This window comes from Peromyscus maniculatus, chromosome 2 (genome assembly GCF_049852395.1).
Source record: "Peromyscus maniculatus bairdii isolate BWxNUB_F1_BW_parent chromosome 2, HU_Pman_BW_mat_3.1, whole genome shotgun sequence".
NCBI lineage: Eukaryota > Metazoa > Chordata > Mammalia > Rodentia > Cricetidae > Peromyscus > Peromyscus maniculatus.
This window is the reverse complement of record NC_134853.1, coordinates 32,240,313-32,258,527: the sequence shown is the minus strand read 5'-3', so window position 1 is coordinate 32,258,527 and position 18,215 is coordinate 32,240,313. Positions and strand designations below refer to the sequence as shown.

General features: G+C 41.4%; 1 protein-coding gene across 2 annotated transcripts in view; it reads left to right on the top strand.

The window, feature by feature from the left end:
* The window catches only part of Clvs1 (clavesin 1), a 238,555-nt gene that overhangs the window by 29,921 nt on the left and 190,419 nt on the right, over positions 1 to 18,215 (top strand). The window contains exon 1 of one of the 2 annotated variants that reach the window (XM_006993207.4): positions 13,114 to 13,311. The exons of the other annotated variant lie outside the window; for it this stretch is intronic. The gene's annotated coding sequence lies outside the window, so the exon portion shown is untranslated. Of the gene's footprint in view, positions 1 to 13,113; positions 13,312 to 18,215 lie in introns of those variants that run through there. 2 annotated transcript variants of the gene reach the window in all.

The window sequence follows — 18,215 nt, the reverse complement described above, 5'->3', positions numbered from 1 at the left end:
CACACACATATACATACATATACATATGTCTTCTTCAAAGACAAAAGAACCTTGAAATTGCCTTCCTCCAGCTTACCACAGAGTCCCAGTGGAAAGGAGTCTTTCTTGGAAGAATCTCTCATCTTGGAATTACTAAGGATGTTTTGCTCTAGAACATAAACCCATCTCTTACCCTGTTTCATACTCCAGGGTCCTTCCAGGTCTTCCAAGCCAGGTTGGGGCTGAGCACTAGGACGCTAACAAACGTAGTTTGGAACAGAGACCAATATTCTCACTGACCAGAGCTGCAGCCTCTGTGGAGGACTAGGTCCCATAGACCACGTATGGTGACAGAAGCATTGGCTGTAGTGAGCTGTAGCTGGAGCGCTTCTCTCCAGGTCCCACCAAGCCCCCACAGTCCCACAACCCACGTATAAAATAATCACTCAGATGCTTATATTACTTATAAACTGTATGGCCATGGCAGGCTTCTTGTTATCTATTTCTTTTATCTTAAATTAACCCATTTCTATTAATCTATAAGTTGCCACGTGGCTCGTGGCTTACTGGTACCTTACATCTCACTTGTCATGGTGGCGTCTCTCTACCTCAGCCTTCCTATTCCCAGAATTCTCTTCTCTGCTTGTCCCGCCTATACTTCCTGCCTGGCTACTAGCCAATCAGCATTTTATTTATACAGAGCGATATCCACAGCAGTGAGCCAAGCAAACTGCAGCTCTAGATTCAGGTATTGGGGCCACGCCCCTGTCTAGCTTCTGGGGTGTGGCTGCAAAACTTGTTATTCTTGAAGAAACCTGACCATGTTTCCCAGTCCTTTGCCCCCTTACAGCCCAATGCCGCTTCTCCTCTTCACTCCTGCAGGGAACTCCTGCTTCAGAGTGGTCTACACTCCTGCTTCACCAACACAACCCCACTCTGACACAGGGAACTCCTGCTTCACCAACACAACCCCACTCTGACACAGGGAACTCCTGCTTCACCAACACAACCCCACTCTGACACGGGGAACTCCTGCTTCACTAACACAATCCCACTCTGACACAGGGAACTCCTGCTTCACCAACACAACCCCACTCTGACACAGGGAACTCCTGCTTCACCAACACAACCCCACTCTGACATGGGGAACTCCTGCTTCACCAACACAACCCCACTCTGACACAGGGAACTCCTGCTTCACCAACACAACCCCACTCTAACATGAGGAACTCCTGGTTCACCAACACAACCCCACTCTGACACGGGGAACTCCTGCTTCACCAACACAACCCCACTCTGACACAGGGAACTCCTGCTTCACCAACACAACCCCACTCTGACACAGGGAACTCCTGCTTCACCAACACAACCCCACTCTGACATGGGGAACTCCTGCTTCACCAACACAATCCTACTCTGACATGGGGAACTCCTGCTTCACCAACACAACCCCACTTTGACACGGGGAGCTCCTACTTCAGAGTTGGCTGCTACATGACACCCCAGCTTCACCCTCCATGTGGCAGTAGTTCAAGACCATTCTGTCTAGAAGGCCCTTTGTTTCCCCTTTGTAAGTCTTCATGCAGAGACCCATCTCTCTACTTTCTGCTTATCCTTTTTCTGTTTCCTATGATAGTGTCCCTCTGTTTCTAATGACCTTCTAAAGTAATGACTTGCAAATCACCAATTTAGAAACAAAACTCTTCTAGATGCTGAAAAGATCTGCAGAAAAAATTCTACAAGATCTGAATAATAATATTCAAATTTTGCAGAAGGCTGAAATTTCAGTGGCTAGAATCAGTTAAAGCTAATTTGTTCCTTAATTTCCCAAGCTGTAACTCTAAATTCCTGCTATGTTATTCACTGAGCACTCTGGGAGGCTGGAAATTGTAAACTTTACCTAGATTATAAAAACATGAATCTGAAAAATTGGCCCAATAAGATGTGCATGTAAGTTTGATGTCCTGTGAGTTAGTTATTTATGAATATATGCGTAGAATATACATACCTACATATATCATACCAACTTTTAAACCTGTGAGATATTTTGCCCCGGTCAGGGATTTCAACAAAAGGTATGGTAAGATTAATGTGAAATTCAGAAATGATCCTAGTAATTTAAACTTAATTTTTTAGTGTTAAATTTCAACTTAATTCCTGGGGCTGAGAACATAGCTCAATGAATAAGAGCTCCTGCTATACAAGCATGAGGATCTGAGTTCAAATCCGCAGCATCCATGTAAAAACATGGAGCCAGAAATGGTGGTGTGCATGCTCATAACCTCAGTGCTGTGTGGGGTAGAGGCAGGAGGATCTTTGGGATTTGCTGGATACTGGTCTAGCTCCAAGTTCAGGGAGACAACCTGTCTCAAGGGGTTGGGAGTGGTAGAGCAGAACCTCGGACATCCTCCTCTGGCCTCTGGGTATGGGCAATCCCCCAGTCTGTGTGCGCGCGCGCACACACACACACACACACACACACACACACACACACACACACACGAAAAAGAAAAACTGAGGCTTCATGTGGCATGACAATGCTTTTTATGGAGATATAAGTTTATTTTTTAAAAGCCACGAAATATGTTGGGAGATGGGAGAGTGGAAGGAGGGAGGAGAGAATAGATAAGATCAAGACATACTGTATTCGTGTGTAGAATTTTCTCAAGAAAACTACTTGAACAAAAGACAAGGGTGTAAATTGTAAATATTTTACTTCATATAAGATAAAAATCAGCACAAACATTTTCTGTTTGTATTATCAGTCACATTATTCAAGGCATAAGATGAAGAGTTTAGGCTTGTTGCTTACAAGCCTAAAACACACAATTTCTTAGTTTGTCTTCTATATCAGACAGACCTTTCCTTTGGGATTGATTTTATCATTCATTTTGCATGAGAATATTGGCTTATATTGAAATTGAAAGTGAACACGTTAAGAACATTAAATATCTACATTAACATATGTCAACAAAGTAGTTTTTAAGAAACCCCTTAATTTCAAATGTAACAGTTCAAAAAGAGGATAAAGAATTCTTAGAGTAGTCTCTGTTGTGTACCTTAACACAGTCAGTTACTTCTTATTCTGCACACATGCACGTTCATGGCCTTTCCCTCTAAAGGACATTACAATTCACTTGAGAAATGCGCGCACTCTTCGGAGCTGGAGTCGGTAAGAAAGGTCCCCAAATGGCTGCTGGTTGTATTTTTTTTTTTTTAAATGTAGATTCCTCCTCTTGAGCAGAATCAACAGCAAACAATTAAAAAAAATGTTCAGAAACTCCTAGGGAAATCTGGGCCTGATAGTACAAGTTGGAAATCCCAGCTACTTGAAAGGTCAAGTCAGGAAGATGCTAAGTTCAAAGTCTGTGAAAATCCAGTCTCAAAATTTCAAAGTTAATGAAAGCAGGGGGTGGGATCCAAGAATATAGCTTAGTGATGGAATGCCTAGCTAGCATCACTAGGTCCCAGATTCAAGCCTCAGTGTAAGAAGAGTAGGAGGATAGGAGCAGGGCTCAGGATGATGCATTCTTTCATTAGTACTGAAATGATGAGATGGGTGAACTGAGTAAGAGGGAGGAGCGTGAATTGAGGACTTGCTGTTTATAACCTAGAAGGGAAGGGGCTTTGTGGACTTAGCTATATCTCCTCCCAATTTGAATGTTAATAACTGTTCCCCAACGTGAGAGTGAGAAGAAAGGTCCTGATGAGGCCTTTAGACAATGAGCTTACAGGAGCAAGGGTCGGGGTGTACAGAGGACAGTGGTAGAGCTCTTGCCTGCCTAGAACAACTGCAGAGGGCCTTGCTTCAGTCACTGACAAATAAAAATGATCATAGAAACTGACGCTAGGACTTGGGATCTTTTACTTCTCAAGGAGTTCTGATTGCTTAGTTTTTCTAGGAGTCATATAGCCCTGATAGTGATGGATAGCAGGATTTAGTGGGTAGCCACCATGATTTCAAGTTCTTGTGTCCCAGGACATAGAATTGGACAGAGGCATGAGGACAGTAGCAGGAGTGATAATAGTTTATCAGAAAATGACACACTTTCAAAGAAATAAGCAGACTGGAGTGAAGAGAAATGTTTTCAAAGCTCAACTACAATGCTGTATGAAGGATGGGTGCTTTTATGTCACATGGCATTGGATTTTTTAGTCATCTGCTTAGACAGGCTTTCCTGAGCACACTGTATCTGTTACACAGTTCTAATAAAGCTCCATGCATCTTGTATCTTACTTTCATCTTAAAGCTCTACCATCTTGGGGCCAGGTGGTAGTAGCTTTTGGGAGATAGTGGCTAGTGAATCTCTGTGTTGAGGCTCGTCTTGTCTATAGAGTGAGTTCCAGGACAGCCAGGGCTATATAGAGAAATCCTGTCTTGAAAAATCAGAGAGAGAGAGAGAGAGAGAGAGAGAGAGAGAGAGAGAGAGAGAGAGAGAGAGAGAGGAAAGCGCTCTGTCATCTTTATGGAAGGTTTAGCATTTCAGCGTTTTAGTATTATAGTGCACCACAGGATAGCTTCAGACACTGGAGTTCTTCTGTGGAGTAGGGGGGGGGTCTACCCTTACCATGTAAAAAGGACTTTTCTCACATGCTCCTTTGCAGCCTCTGTGTAAGGCTTTCCAGATCTCACTTTCTGCCCCACTCTACTGTCTCATTAAAGGGGAATCATGGTTCAAGAATACTGGTCTTGGGAACAGACAGATATGGATTATGACCCCAGCTACCCAAATTACTGAGGTATGTTACTTAAACATGGTATTTAAACTCCATGACTCAGTTTCCCTAGCAAAATGGAAACAATAAAAGTACCTGCCTCATGGAACTATAATGAGTGTCCAGTGAGACACTGTTGTAAACTGCTTTATTGTCTGTATGTAGGAATTACTGAGAAATTTGAATTATGTTACCACTGTGTACTAGGTATCTTTTAAAAAAGTTTCCACTAAATGAGCTGAATGAAAGTCGGGTCTGTTTCCTGTTATCTGAAAGGCACTGAAACATATCCGGATGTAATAAGTCTTCTCTAAAATGTACTTTTATCAGGAGTAGTTTGGTGGGAATATAGATTGGAATAGTTGCTTCTTTTACTCCAACAATGTGAGATCTGTATGAAAAAAAAAATATAGAATTCCCCAAAGCAATCTCATTAGGTGGTAAGAAAGCACCTAGTCAAATCCTAGCAAAGGGGATGGTGCCCATTGTGGCTCATGGTTCATTTTCTCCTCCCAAAGGTAGGTATTCATTAAGAGGGTTTATTTCCTCTCAGGAAGACCTGCCTTACAGAAGCAGGTCCTATAGAGAAATTAGAGCCTGTAGAACAAGGTAGTTCCAGAAAAATCAGCCAAATGGAGCTGAAGTATTTCCACATCAGTGATAGAAATACATTTTAAATTAGCATGATGGGCTGCTTCACCAGGCTAGGATAATTGAAGGGAAAACTATAGAAAATAAACCCCTGGGAAAGCAAACAAATCCCACAATAATTTTCCTAGGTCTCAGAATTTCAGCAGCTCTGCTCCTTCCTGTTCTCCTCATCCACTGCGATGCTCTGAAAAATGGCTGACAGCAGGTCTATCTGCTCCATCTTGTTCTCCTCATCCACTGCGATGCTCTGCAAAATGGCTGACAACAGGCCTAGAGCCTCTGAGGACTTGGTCGGGAATAGGAATTTTAGAGGACAGGGGAAGAAGACAGTCTTCAAGTATTGGCTTGCCATCATAATTCATCTGCGATCTCACAGCTCAAAAGGATTTGAGTGAATGCTATCTCCAGTCTTCATGCTCTCTCCTCAGTCATACTGTCAACGATTATGGAGCCAGTCTGGTTTTAAGTCACAGAAGTGATAATTTTGGTGACAGTGCTTGGGCTTTCTACTTGGATGCATTTTGAACATTCAGTACAGACTGAATTGCTTTATTCTTTCTTTCTGTTAAGAATTTCCAACCCTCTGCTGTTTTATGCCACCCCACGATCCTCTGGGCAAATAGCAGTATATGATGATTCACTATTAATCTGTGCTTTTAGCTTCTGCTAAATGGGTCTGTACTTCCTTTTGAACCTCCCTTGTATATCGAATAGCCCCACCTTGCCCATCTCTGTATGGTCATGAGGAATGTAAATCATTACATAGTTTGGGTCAAGGTGGTACAAGAAGTGAGTGTGAGTTTTTGAGTATCCATCTCCCCTGCCATGATGGCTTTCACAATGATGGAACTTTTCTGAGTTTGACTCTATGGAGTATAGACTTTCTTCCCTATGTTCTATCTACGTGCCAATAAGCACTAAACTTCTAACCTGAAATAAAACTCTGTTGGGTTAAACTCCAGTTATCTTTGGTGTTATTTATTGTTGTAATACAGATATAATTTTTTGAAAATTATTTCTGAAGAATTGTCACGTAGTGTTGATAGTTGCTAGCAATCTGTGGTTAGGAAGTGGCAATGGGAATCAGAAAGAGGAACAGTCATTATGCAATGGTAAAACACTTGGTAAAAGCTGTCACTCTGGCACTGAAGTGATGGCTTAGCAGTTGAGACTACCTCCTGTGCACAGACATTGTCTGTAACTCCAGTTCCAAGGGATCTGACTCCCCCTTCTGGCCTCTGGAGGCACCAGGCACATACATGGTACACATACATATATCCAGGCAAACACTCATACACATTTAAAAAGAAGAAAGCAAGGTGGTGGTGGTGCATACCTTTAATCCTAATACTCAGGAGGCAGAGGTAGGCAGATCTCTGTGAGTTTAAGAACAGCCTAGTCTACAGAGCTAGTTCTAGGACAGCCAGGACTACACAGAGAAACCCTGTCTCAAAACAAAAACAAAAAACAAACAAACAAATAAATAAAATTTAAAAAGATCTTTGAAAAATCTTCCACCTACACAGTATCTCAGGAGTAAGATTGTGTGTCTACAGGATTTGCACAACATTCTAGCATGTATGTCATATTATTTGCTGCAGTTTTCAAGGTAATAAACAAATGGGCTTGTTTTGTAAAAAGAAATAAAAAAGACTACTGACTTCTAGAATCCAAGGTCTTGACATGTTGGAAAAACTGATTAATTCTTGCTTTTGAAAGAAAAGAGGTAAATTAAGAAAGCATTTGAAAGCTAGCCAACTACTCAGGCTAATGAAGTCATGGATCTTAGAGGAGAACTTACAAGCACCACTTTTTAAACCAGCCTAATCCCTAATTATAGTCTAGCATTTGTCCTTACACCCCAGACAAGGGTGGCCTTCACATCAAGGACTGTTCACCAGATAGAGACCATTATTGGAAAATCACAGCCAATAAAAAAGCAGAGTTGTGAAGTCTAGCCATAGAGGATAGGTCTACAAAATAACTTGCACACCTAAGGTGTGGGGGACATTGTGGAATTGAGGATGGAAAGATTGTAAGAGCCAGAGGATCAGGGAGTTTCCTATGAGATTGTGTCTCCTAGTTGTAACAGAAGCTACACCTGTGAAATCTCACCAACACAACTGACTGCCTAAACATGAGCTGAATGAAGACAACGACAATAGACGTGCTAGAGTGAATGGGAAAAACCACTGGGGCCTCAGTTCCACACAAAGAGCTACAGGCAACTAAGGAAGGCTGAGAGTGGGGGAAACAGTCTTCCCCAGGGAAGAGCACAGCACTGGCTATCCAGCATCAAAGGTCAGCCCTGAAACATACACACAGTTAACATTCTACAGACTGAGCAGGTTATATTTAGAATATGTGTTTATACATCTACACATATCCATGGAACAGCAATTATTGAAAAAAGAAGCCATGAATTTGGAAGAGAGACAGGAGAGGTGTATGAGAGGGTTTGGAGGAAGGAAATGGGAGGTAGAAATGACGTAATTGTATTATAATATCAAATATAAAATAAAAATTCTTTAAAAAGATGAAAATATTTGAGAAAACACCCTTGCAACCACGACCACCCCCCTTTTTTCCAAGAATTATATTTAAGGTATATCTTTCCTGACAACTTAAAACCTTGTGGTAAGCTAGAATGTCTCAAAAACACCAGGTAAAGGATTTAGACTTATGAACCCTGAGAGAGCTTTGGGGTGAAAAGTCTAATAAATATAGCAGGTCCAAGATCTGTATCCCAAAGACCTTGGCATGGTTATTAGAACATAGATTTACTAAATCAAACCCAAGATGAGCCTCAAGGTCTTCAGAAAGCCTTACTTTAAAGGAAACTATGAGCTTGGAGTAGAAAAGACTGTGGCACATATCTACTGTGGGAAGAGTGACCTGGCATCCAGTGTCCCCCTACTTCCAAGGACATCGAGTTGTATTTGTTTCAAAGTATGGTAAATTACACTTCATCATATTTGTAACCACTAGCTTGTAACTATCTTATGTAGGAAGTTGGCAAGATGTGAATTTAATTTCATCTTCAACTTTTTAATATCATTCCAAAGGAAGCTAGCTTACTTTGATAAGCACATAGTCCTCTTGCCTGGAATAGATTAGAATGTGTCAATCCAGGAACATTCAAGCTATCTTCAGAAGTCTGAGTGAAACTTTGAATCAAAGGAATGTGAGGTACATCACTGTCATCCACATCCAAGCTGGTAGAAACATGTGGACCAGTCTGTGAAGTCAGTTCTCCAAATGTCCTCAAGAAACATTGAACTATTGTGGTCATGGTTCAGGAACCCTCTGCTAGTGGTTAAGACAGAAAGACTACTCAATTTAAGGACCTAGTTTCAGTCTTCTTATTTTTTAATTTTTTAAAACATTTAATGCTGTGGTTTTTAAAGTGTTAATTATTTACTTGTGTGTGTGCATGCTTGTATGAATATATGTGCATTATATGCTTGCTGGTGCCTACAGAAGCCAGAAGGGAGTGTTGAACCTCTTGGAACGTGAGTTACAAGGAGGTGATGAGCTGCCTGATGTGGATGATGAGAACCAAACCCATGTCCTGTGCAAGAACAGCCAGTGCTCTTAACCTCTGACCCATCTCTCCAGCCATAACCACATGACTGTTGACTTACAGTTCTGCCCAAAGAGCTTAGTCTTTGCTCTGATCTCAGGTTTATCGAGGTTGAAATTAAACTTGGAAACTGGGATTCAGCTGAGTGCATTTTCCATAATTACCATTCTATGTGTCTGAGTAGTAATAGAGGCAAAAAGACTTTCCCAGACTGTAGTGCCATGCATCGCAGAGAACAAGTCAATAGCATGGGAAACTTCTCCAAGGAAGCAAATCTCATAGCCCTCAGGACAGAAAGTCTTCCCTCAACCTGCCCAGTGAGATTTCAGAACTGAGAACCCACTGACCAGGTTTCTCCCATCTTTCCCTTCTTAGGTTGAAGTTTTTGTGATTACCTGCTCTGTCATTGTCTGCTACTGCATAGTGGTGTGTTAGGAGAGGGGTTTGAAGATAATTTTTGTTTTTAGATTCGATATCTTTAGAACAGGAAGCTCCCCATTTGGGCATGACAGGCATAAGATAGTCACATAAAATCTGGGGATCTGGGATTGGGAATGGGTGTAGTGGTAGAAGGAGTCTTTAGAAATGGGGTCAGTATGCTCTGTGTGGTAAGAAAAGCTAAGATGTTTTTAAGACATTAATCCCATTTAAGAATGGACTGGTGTGTTAAGTGACTGATCATGAAATACCTTGATGATTGCCGACACTTCCCAACCTCCTTATATACAGCCAGGACCAATAGACTTATTTTGGCAACAAGCCATGCTCAGAAATGATTTGTGCTAAAGCGTAAGAGTCAGCACATGTTCTGCAGGCATTGTTGTTCCCTGATGAAATAATCCCTTGAATGGTGCCTATGTGATTATGCAACACAGGCCAACTTCTCCCCTCATCCCTAACCTGTAGTGAGACTAAGAAAGAAGCCATTGTTATGGGAAGCCACAGCAACTGCAGAGACAGTTTTTACTTTCCGGATCCCCTAGTTATCCTGACTAATACAAACTCTGGAACTTCAAAACTGGCCTATACATTACATAATAGAAATATCACTAGCAATTTTTTATGAGAATATATTGAGATACATGTTACAGAACTATGAATGGAATGAGATATGATCTAGCTAACTAGAGTATTCTCATTGTCACAATTTGACCTTAGTCCTCATAAGTTCTTTCAGCCCTTAGACATTCTAGCTAGGCAGGCATCCAGAAACATGTTGTTTTGCCATTGTAATATTATCTTAATATCTCTTTCATAAATACCAGAAATCCTCTGGGCATTTATTCATTCTTGCACTCCCAACTTCAATGCATCCCCCAGGTAGATAAATTCTCACATGTTGATGACCAACCCATGCTTAGATCATAGTACACTCAGCATTAACAAGGCTCTTGAAGGCAGGAGGAATATAAGCAAGTCACAGGGAGGGGCATGCCAGGCACAAGAAAGGCAGCATGAACAACGCACATGAACAGGCTATACTTTCATTCTTGTCACTAGCCACTGATGTACATGACACAGGTAGTGGCAGTGTGAGGAGTAAGATGGGGGCTGAGCAGAATGTAAAATATCAGCACAGTGTCAATCAGAGCTGTCTTAGTCAGTGTTCTATTTCTGTGAAGAGACACCACGACCGTGGAAACCTTATAAAAAGAAAGCATTTAATTAGGGCTTGCTTACAGTTTCCGAGGTTTAGTCCATTATCTTCACGGTGAGGAGCACAGTAGCATGCAGGCAGACATGGCAGCTGATTGTTCTGCACCTAGATCTGCAAGCAGCACGAAGAAGAACCTCTGGGCCTGGCTTAAGCTTCTGAAACTTCAAAGCCCACCCTCAGTGACATATTTCCTCCAACAAGGCCACACCTCCTCCAACAAGGCCACACCTCCTCCAACAAGGCCACACCTCCTAACACCTCCCAAGTGGTTCCACTCCCTGATGACAAAGCAGTCAAACATATGGGCCCACGAGGGGCATTCTTATTCAAATCATCACAGAGGCAAAACAAGAAAAATCTGTCAGAGAAAATAGACCCTGGTTTTGCCGTTATTTTGTGAACAAAATTAAAAATTGTGAACAAAGCCAGCCTGGGTCCCAGGAAAGATAAGACAAGCCCAACACAGGAAATCCACATATAAGAATTTGAAATTGAATTATGTGAGAATTTAAAATGAAATAGACTTTATTACATTTAATAACATAATCTATTCAATTCCAGTGGTTCTCATCTTGCAGGTTGGAACTGCTTTGGAGGCTGCATATCAGATATGTACATTATGATTCAGTATGAAATTTGCCCCCAAACTGATGCAACTGGAAATCACCATGTTAACTAAAATAAGTAAGATGCAGACAATACAAATATTACATTTTTCTCATATGTAGAATCTATAAAAGGAAAAAAAAGGATGGCATGAGAAACGGGGGCTACTACAGTACAGGAAGTGGACCAAGACTGGAGAAATGATTGAGGTATGTGTGTGCCTGAATGAAAAGAGCACAAGCGGAAAGTGAGGGAACCGCTTTCCTTAGACAAGTTCACATTTAGTGTCTTCATGTGTGTCTATGATGAGCCGAGCTGTGCCTTTGAAAACATTGCTTAAGCCATGGAAGCTCAGCATCTCCTGCAGACAATTTTCATATGATGAGCCTGTTCAGATCAATTTCTATATAAAATTCATAGCTTCATAAAATGCCTTAAATACATCTATATATGTTGTGGGTTATGTCATCCATCCATTTGCTCTTCCACTCAGGACACATTCATTGAGCAACTGTGAAGTTCCAGGCAGCCTTCCATGGCTTACAAGCAACAGTGAACAAAGGAGAGATGTTCTCTGCCATGTGAGTTATACATAACACATATGGAGAGAGAGAGAGAGAGAGAGAGAGAGAGAGAGAGAGAGAGAGAGAGAGAGAGAGAGAGAGCAAATACCATGTGAGAGCTGAAAAATTATTATAGTCTTGGTGAACAATATAATATGAATATTGGAAAAAGACTCACAAGTGTTTCAGTCTTTAAACAAATGTGGTAAATTTAGGCAAATGCATGGAAGAAAACAGTCACCTTAGCAAAAAGCACATTTGCTTATTAGGTCTTCATACCACCCCATGATCTTGCCAACCTGAGAGGCAGAGGCTGGATGCTACATTTATGTCTTGTCTCCATTTCTATTTTGCAAGCATTTCTCGTTGTCTTTACTCTTCAGAAATGTAGCTTTCATGTGGAAAATCTTGCATTCTGTATAAAATTATGTTTATTGTTTAATAGTTTCTGTGATCATAAATAAAATTTATATGCATAAATATTTACACAAAATGGTGAGTAGAATTACAAGATTGGATGTTATATGCATGTTATATGCATTTTAGGGCTCTTGAAATACATCCCAAAGTGGGACTGTAGGAAGGTTACACTTTCTCAGTAGTATCTTAGCAGTATATGGAATTCTATGTGATTTAAATTTTTCATCCCAAACCACACATCATTGCTCTTTTACTTTCCTTTCTTCTTTTGGTATTCCTCTGAAACTATATTAAATTACACATTCCTTTTTGGTGGTGAAGTTGATTTTTAAAATTATTGTTGGTTCTTCAGCATTTTTCTTTTTATTATGAAATATTTATGCATGATCACATATTTGCTGTGATTTTTTTCCAAGTGATAATCTATATGAACAATTTTTGACATTCTGGCACTAAGAAATATTTTATGCATTCACACTTGTTGACATCTTTCTTGTGATTTCTCTTATTATTCTGCTTAGAAAATGTTCCATATCTTGACATCATTAAAATATATATCTTTTAGTTATTTGGTACAAGGTTTTAATTTTCTTTGGTGGATTTAACTTATGTGTATTTATTTTGGTAAGATTGGGTCTCAATTTGAACATTTTCCAACAGTCTATTTTCTGAACGTCGTTTGCTAATAAAATAATTTTTTCCCCATAGGTATATGATGCTCTATTATCTGTTAGGTTTACATACACAAGACCTGGTCTCTTTTGGAACTTGAAATAAGCTATCTAAAAGATTCTGCTTTAAATGTGGGTAGTTATAGTTTCCTATACTTTTTGTCCCAGGTGTAAACAAATTAAAACAATTCTTAGTACTTGTATTGCCTGAATGGGTGAGAACAACCTGCGGAGGCATTTAGGACCCAGGGGAAAGCCAGGCTTGGTATAGAAGGACAGAGTCTCTGGCGCACACGCCTCCTACCCAAATCACAGCCCCGTGCAGCCCGGTCTCTCATTCACAGCTTTCTAGAGAAATCTGAGCTCCAACTGCCAGGATAGGGGATCTCACCCACCCAGTTCAGCCGCGCGCGCGGACACCTGCAGAAACACATTCTCAAAGCAAGCCTGGGCGGCGGTGTGAAGGTATTTGTTCTTTTTCTTCCTTCTGTGTTCTCAGCGCCTCCCCGCCTGTCCCCGCTCTAGTGATGCCATGGCTGCGGCGTTTCAGCACTTCGGCGCGTGGACAGCTCCCATCTGCAATCCCACTGCACTCCATCCTTCCGCACCCCACTCTCCACCGCCTCCGCGGTCCATTCTCCTGCCACGCTGCCCAGCCTGCGCTCCCCAACCATCAGCACCCTATCCCCACCATCGCCGTCATCATCTCCACCATCACCGGCGCGGTAACTACAGTCCACACAACTGTGTCTTGTCACTTAGACAAAGCCTGAGGTCTGCAAGGTAGAAAGGAAAGAGCTCAAGTTCACAGGCATAGAAGGGAAAGTTCAGGTGGAGAGACCCCGGAAAACAAAGAGAGACGCCTGCTTGAGAGAAAGGGAAAGTGGAGGCAGCAGGAAGAGACCCCAGAAAGGGGACAGATGGGGACTTGCCAGACACCAGCAGTTAGGCAGCTGCCTTTCAGCAGATTAGAGACTGTTTAGTTCAGGAAATTAACATGGCCTGAGGCATAGTGTGATTCCAGGAAGAAATGTTAGCTCAGCCCCGATATTCTGGTTTTCCAATGGAGAGTCACCAGGAAGCAGGGTGGGGGTGATGGGTGACTCACAGCACCCACATGGCTGCTTTTCTCCCTAAGCATTTACTGTAGAAACTCTGGAATTAAGTTTTTTGTTTTTTTTTAATGTTAACCCCAAAGGTTAACTCTATGGCCAAATGAAAATTAAAATGATGATAGTGAGAATGTATCAAATAAGCTTTTCACCAGGAAATTCTATTTGCTAAAATGTCTCTTCTTCTATACTTATTTCAATTTCCCAATCTTAAACCTCTTCTGGAAAGAGAACAGATATATCCCTTGCCCAAATGGCCAAAGTGGTAATGATATTCTGAGCAGATGGCCTGGCTTTGTTCATTACTAGTCAAGGACTGGCTCAGATTTGGGAGGCGAGATTTCCGTGTGCTTTCTCAGTAATCAGGCAATAACACCATTTTCCTAGAATAGTAAAGGGTAATAGAGTGCAGAAATTGAAAAGGCATTTTATGTAACTGTGATTTGCCTGGATCTGCTTTACAGTGCTTTCGTCTTCTATCAAAGCCGATGGGGAGTGGGGACATCTTTCAAACAGCTCATGAATTTGGACCTGATGGTCCAGTCCTAGGTCATGGCACCTATTTGATTTAACCAGGATCATTTGCTTTATCAGAGCTAACCAGCAACAGCAACCAAGTGCTTGCCCCCGTCATTAATAAGTGTGTTGAAAGGGACTCTGACTTGACCATACTGAACTGCAAAGTATTGTCGTTTCTTTCGTTGCTGTTGTTGTTTTTGCGAGTTGTTTTTCATCACATCGGCATCTTAGTTGAAATGTGTTGTATTGAAGTAGAAATGTTGTCAGGTCACCCACCGGTCACAAGAATGGTTAAACCAGGGGACACAAAGCCCCACTTGGCACTATCCTTGTGCATAATCCACCTCTTGGAAAAGGGACAGTGAAGCAAGTTCTGTTCTTGCTTATCTTTAGAGGCACCACCCAAAGTGGAGAGATTCATAAACAGTCTTCTGGAAGAAGCTTTGTGCAAAAATCCATGCTCAATAATCTTCATGAATGAGGAATAGTAGCGTCATGCCGAGTTTGCTTACTGTTTCTAATTTTATGAACTTAAAAGCACAGTTCTATTTACCTCTAAATTTCAATCATTTTAAAGCTCAAACCAAGAAAATCAGTGAAAACATTTGGCAAAATGTATTGCATTTAGTCACCTACCACTGTCCTTAGACTGATGTTATGCACAACAAACAAGAGCTCTCAAGTCTTTGTGAAAGACTTCTTAAGACTCCCTTATCTATGTGCAAAGAATGGTCCAGACCAGGAGGCTGAAAAAAAATGTGTACATGTTGTCAATTTGAGCAGCTTCACCAGAAACACAGGCCCGGAATACAAAGCTTCCAGGGCTGCCGGCTTCCTGTGCTCGCTCTAGTTCCCCAAGGCTGGTGGGATGGCAAAGTGGTGCCGCTTCAGGAGATTTACAGGCACCTGTCTCCGAAGCCATGCTTCTTCTCCCTATCGGAAACACTATGCCCAGCTTATTAATTTTTATAGAGTGTTACTGTTGTGGCTTCCACACTTTTTTTTTTTAGTTAGGGTTGTTTATCTTTCATATTGCTAATAACAAAACTTTCTGATTTAAAAATGGATTTAAAGGTAAACAGAAACATTTGTTTTTCAGCACGGTGTCCTTTTTGTAGACAGGCTTGTAGAAGGGGGAGGGTACGACATTTAAGAAAATGAGCTAGAAGGCTCATTTCCTAAAAGATGAAGTCTTAAACTGTTAGGGCTGGTGTGTCTGCTTTGTGCTTGACAAGAGAGACATCCTATTATCTCTGGGAAATCTGCCCCCAACTTCACAAACTCCCTTATTGCAGAGCCATTCTTCATAAGTGGACTCTGGCTGGCTTTGATCTTCTCTGCTGTTGTGACTTGGACAGAAGAGGTGACAAGCAGCGTGGAGGATAAAAAGCATGGAGCTGATATATATGTATTAACCCAGAAAAGCCCACAGGGTCATCAAGAGAGCTGGCCCTCCCTTCCTGATGCATCCTCTCCCAAACAGGCATTGTTTTCATCATTATCAGTCATATCCAAATTTCACTAGAATGAGGCTTCACAAGAAGGCCCACAGTGTGAAGGACCACAAGTCTGCAACCCTCCACAGACCCAAGTTCTGTATCACTGTAGAGAATCCATTTTTTTGCAGCTTAAAGGAAGTTTGCACTTTGTCTGCCTAAACCAACTGGCCAGACACTGTCTTCACCCATGAAGAACCCTTATGTGTTCAGATGTGAGTTCATTATCTCCCACTTCCTCTCAGTTTTCTCCATCAGGTTACCCTGGGCTGTTTTCTTTCTATGGACTTGCTCTATGCCAAGAAATATTATGGAAAGTGCTTTTAGAGGTAGGCTAATTTCCTGGGAGTTTTTGTTCAACTTGATTTCTGAGCAAGGAAGAATTTCCCTACATGTGTTGGGATGCTAGACACAGCTGAATCTTCAATTCTTAGATGTCTGGCTATTCTTTACCTATTTCTGTTCCTTAAAATAGAATCACCTGGATTCAGATTCTATTATAGCTCAGATGTATTACGTAAACTTCCAGACCTTTATGTGTGTCACATGTATAGGTCACTTGGTGCTCTGTATTTTATAGTTTTAGAAGAGGCAGGGACAAAGTTGTGGGTCAAGGGATGATTGAAGGGCTCACATCACAGGCTACATAAGCAAACTTCTCAAAAGGGAGTCACCTGACATTTTCCCTACATGTTCTTTTCCTTTCATTCTCTTTCTTTCCTCCTCTTCTTCTTCCATCTCTCCCTCTCTCCTTCTCTCTTTCTTCCCTCTTTCCCTTCCCATCCCTCTTCCTTCTCTCCCTTTTGCCTTCCTTCTCTCTCTTCATTCTTTTCTTCCCCTTTCCTTCTTTTTAGATGTTATATAGTATGCAAGCACATGTGGGTGTAATTCATAGGGTGATACAGTAAGCTGCCATGGGTGCAATTGCCCATGGGAATGGACACTCCAGTGATGTGCTCATCCCCCTATTAACAATGTGGTGCTGCTGAAAACACACAGATATTTCAAGATTTGCTTCGGCGCAGGTCATTCACCTCAGCACTTTGGGGTCATTGCTTCTCAAGTCTGATTTTATTGCTCAGTCAGTGGGTTAGAAGTGCATCTCAGTAGTCTGTTCCCAATAACCTGTGAAGTTACAAGGCTGCTATTGATTAATGGGTGAAATTCTTGATTGATATATAATAGTTATGCATATTATGGGACCTGGTGTAGTCTTTCAATGAATGTATATCATCACAATGGTCGGGTTAATTATCAGTTCTTTGTGTTGAGAACCTTCCTACTCTTCTTCTGGCTTTAAGATATGTAGTCATTTGTAAGCTATAGTTGGTCTACTGTGCTCTGGAACACTGAAGCTTGTTGCCCCGATCTAAGAATATTTTGATACTTGTCCCACTTCTCCGTGTCATCCATTCCTCCTCCCCTTTCCAGCCTCAGTTACTATTGTCTTCTATCTAATCAATGTTTTTGTTCTTTATATGTGAGGGAGAGCATGGTATTTGTTTTTCTGTCTGGCTCATTTCAGTTAACATGATGAATGGACCTCCACTGAAGAAGGAGGACAGAGGTTACCCTCTGACTTAAATTTCATACCTTCAGGTATAGTTAGTAATAAAGTTTAACTGAAACAAAACCCAACCCATTCCAACTTCAGAGACAGTGAGAGCTCAAAGAACACAAGTTCAGGTGAAGGTTGCAGGGCAGGGGGGTCTTCTCTCTTCCCACCTTACCCCAAAGCAACCTTATCCATTCCACTTTTGCCTGGGAGTTTTCTTCATTCTGATCCTTGCTGTAGCCAATTTTTATCCCAACCCATATCCACAAGAAGAATCCCAGTTACATTGATGTACTGGGAAAACAAAGTGAGAAGGGGAATTTAAGGACTATTTGGGGAGGCCCATCTTTCTTATACCTCCCGATTATTTTCTCAAATAATAGAGTCTATTTTGGAGAAAATATCTTCTTCATTTGAAGATAAAATAGTCAAGCATTTCCCTTTCCTGTCTTCTCTCAATGATATGCCTACCAAATGCAACTGATCTGCTTTGGACCTAGGAGTGCTAACTGCTTGTGAGTTCTTAGGGCAATAGAGGGACATCCTATGAAGACATTTCAGTCTCTATAACCTTCTCCCCATGCACTTTCTCTCCACAAGATACACTGATTAGAAAGAGTTATTCTAATGAAAAACTTCCATCCTAATATAGCAGAGAGGCAGAAGGTACTCTACTGTTTTTCAGCT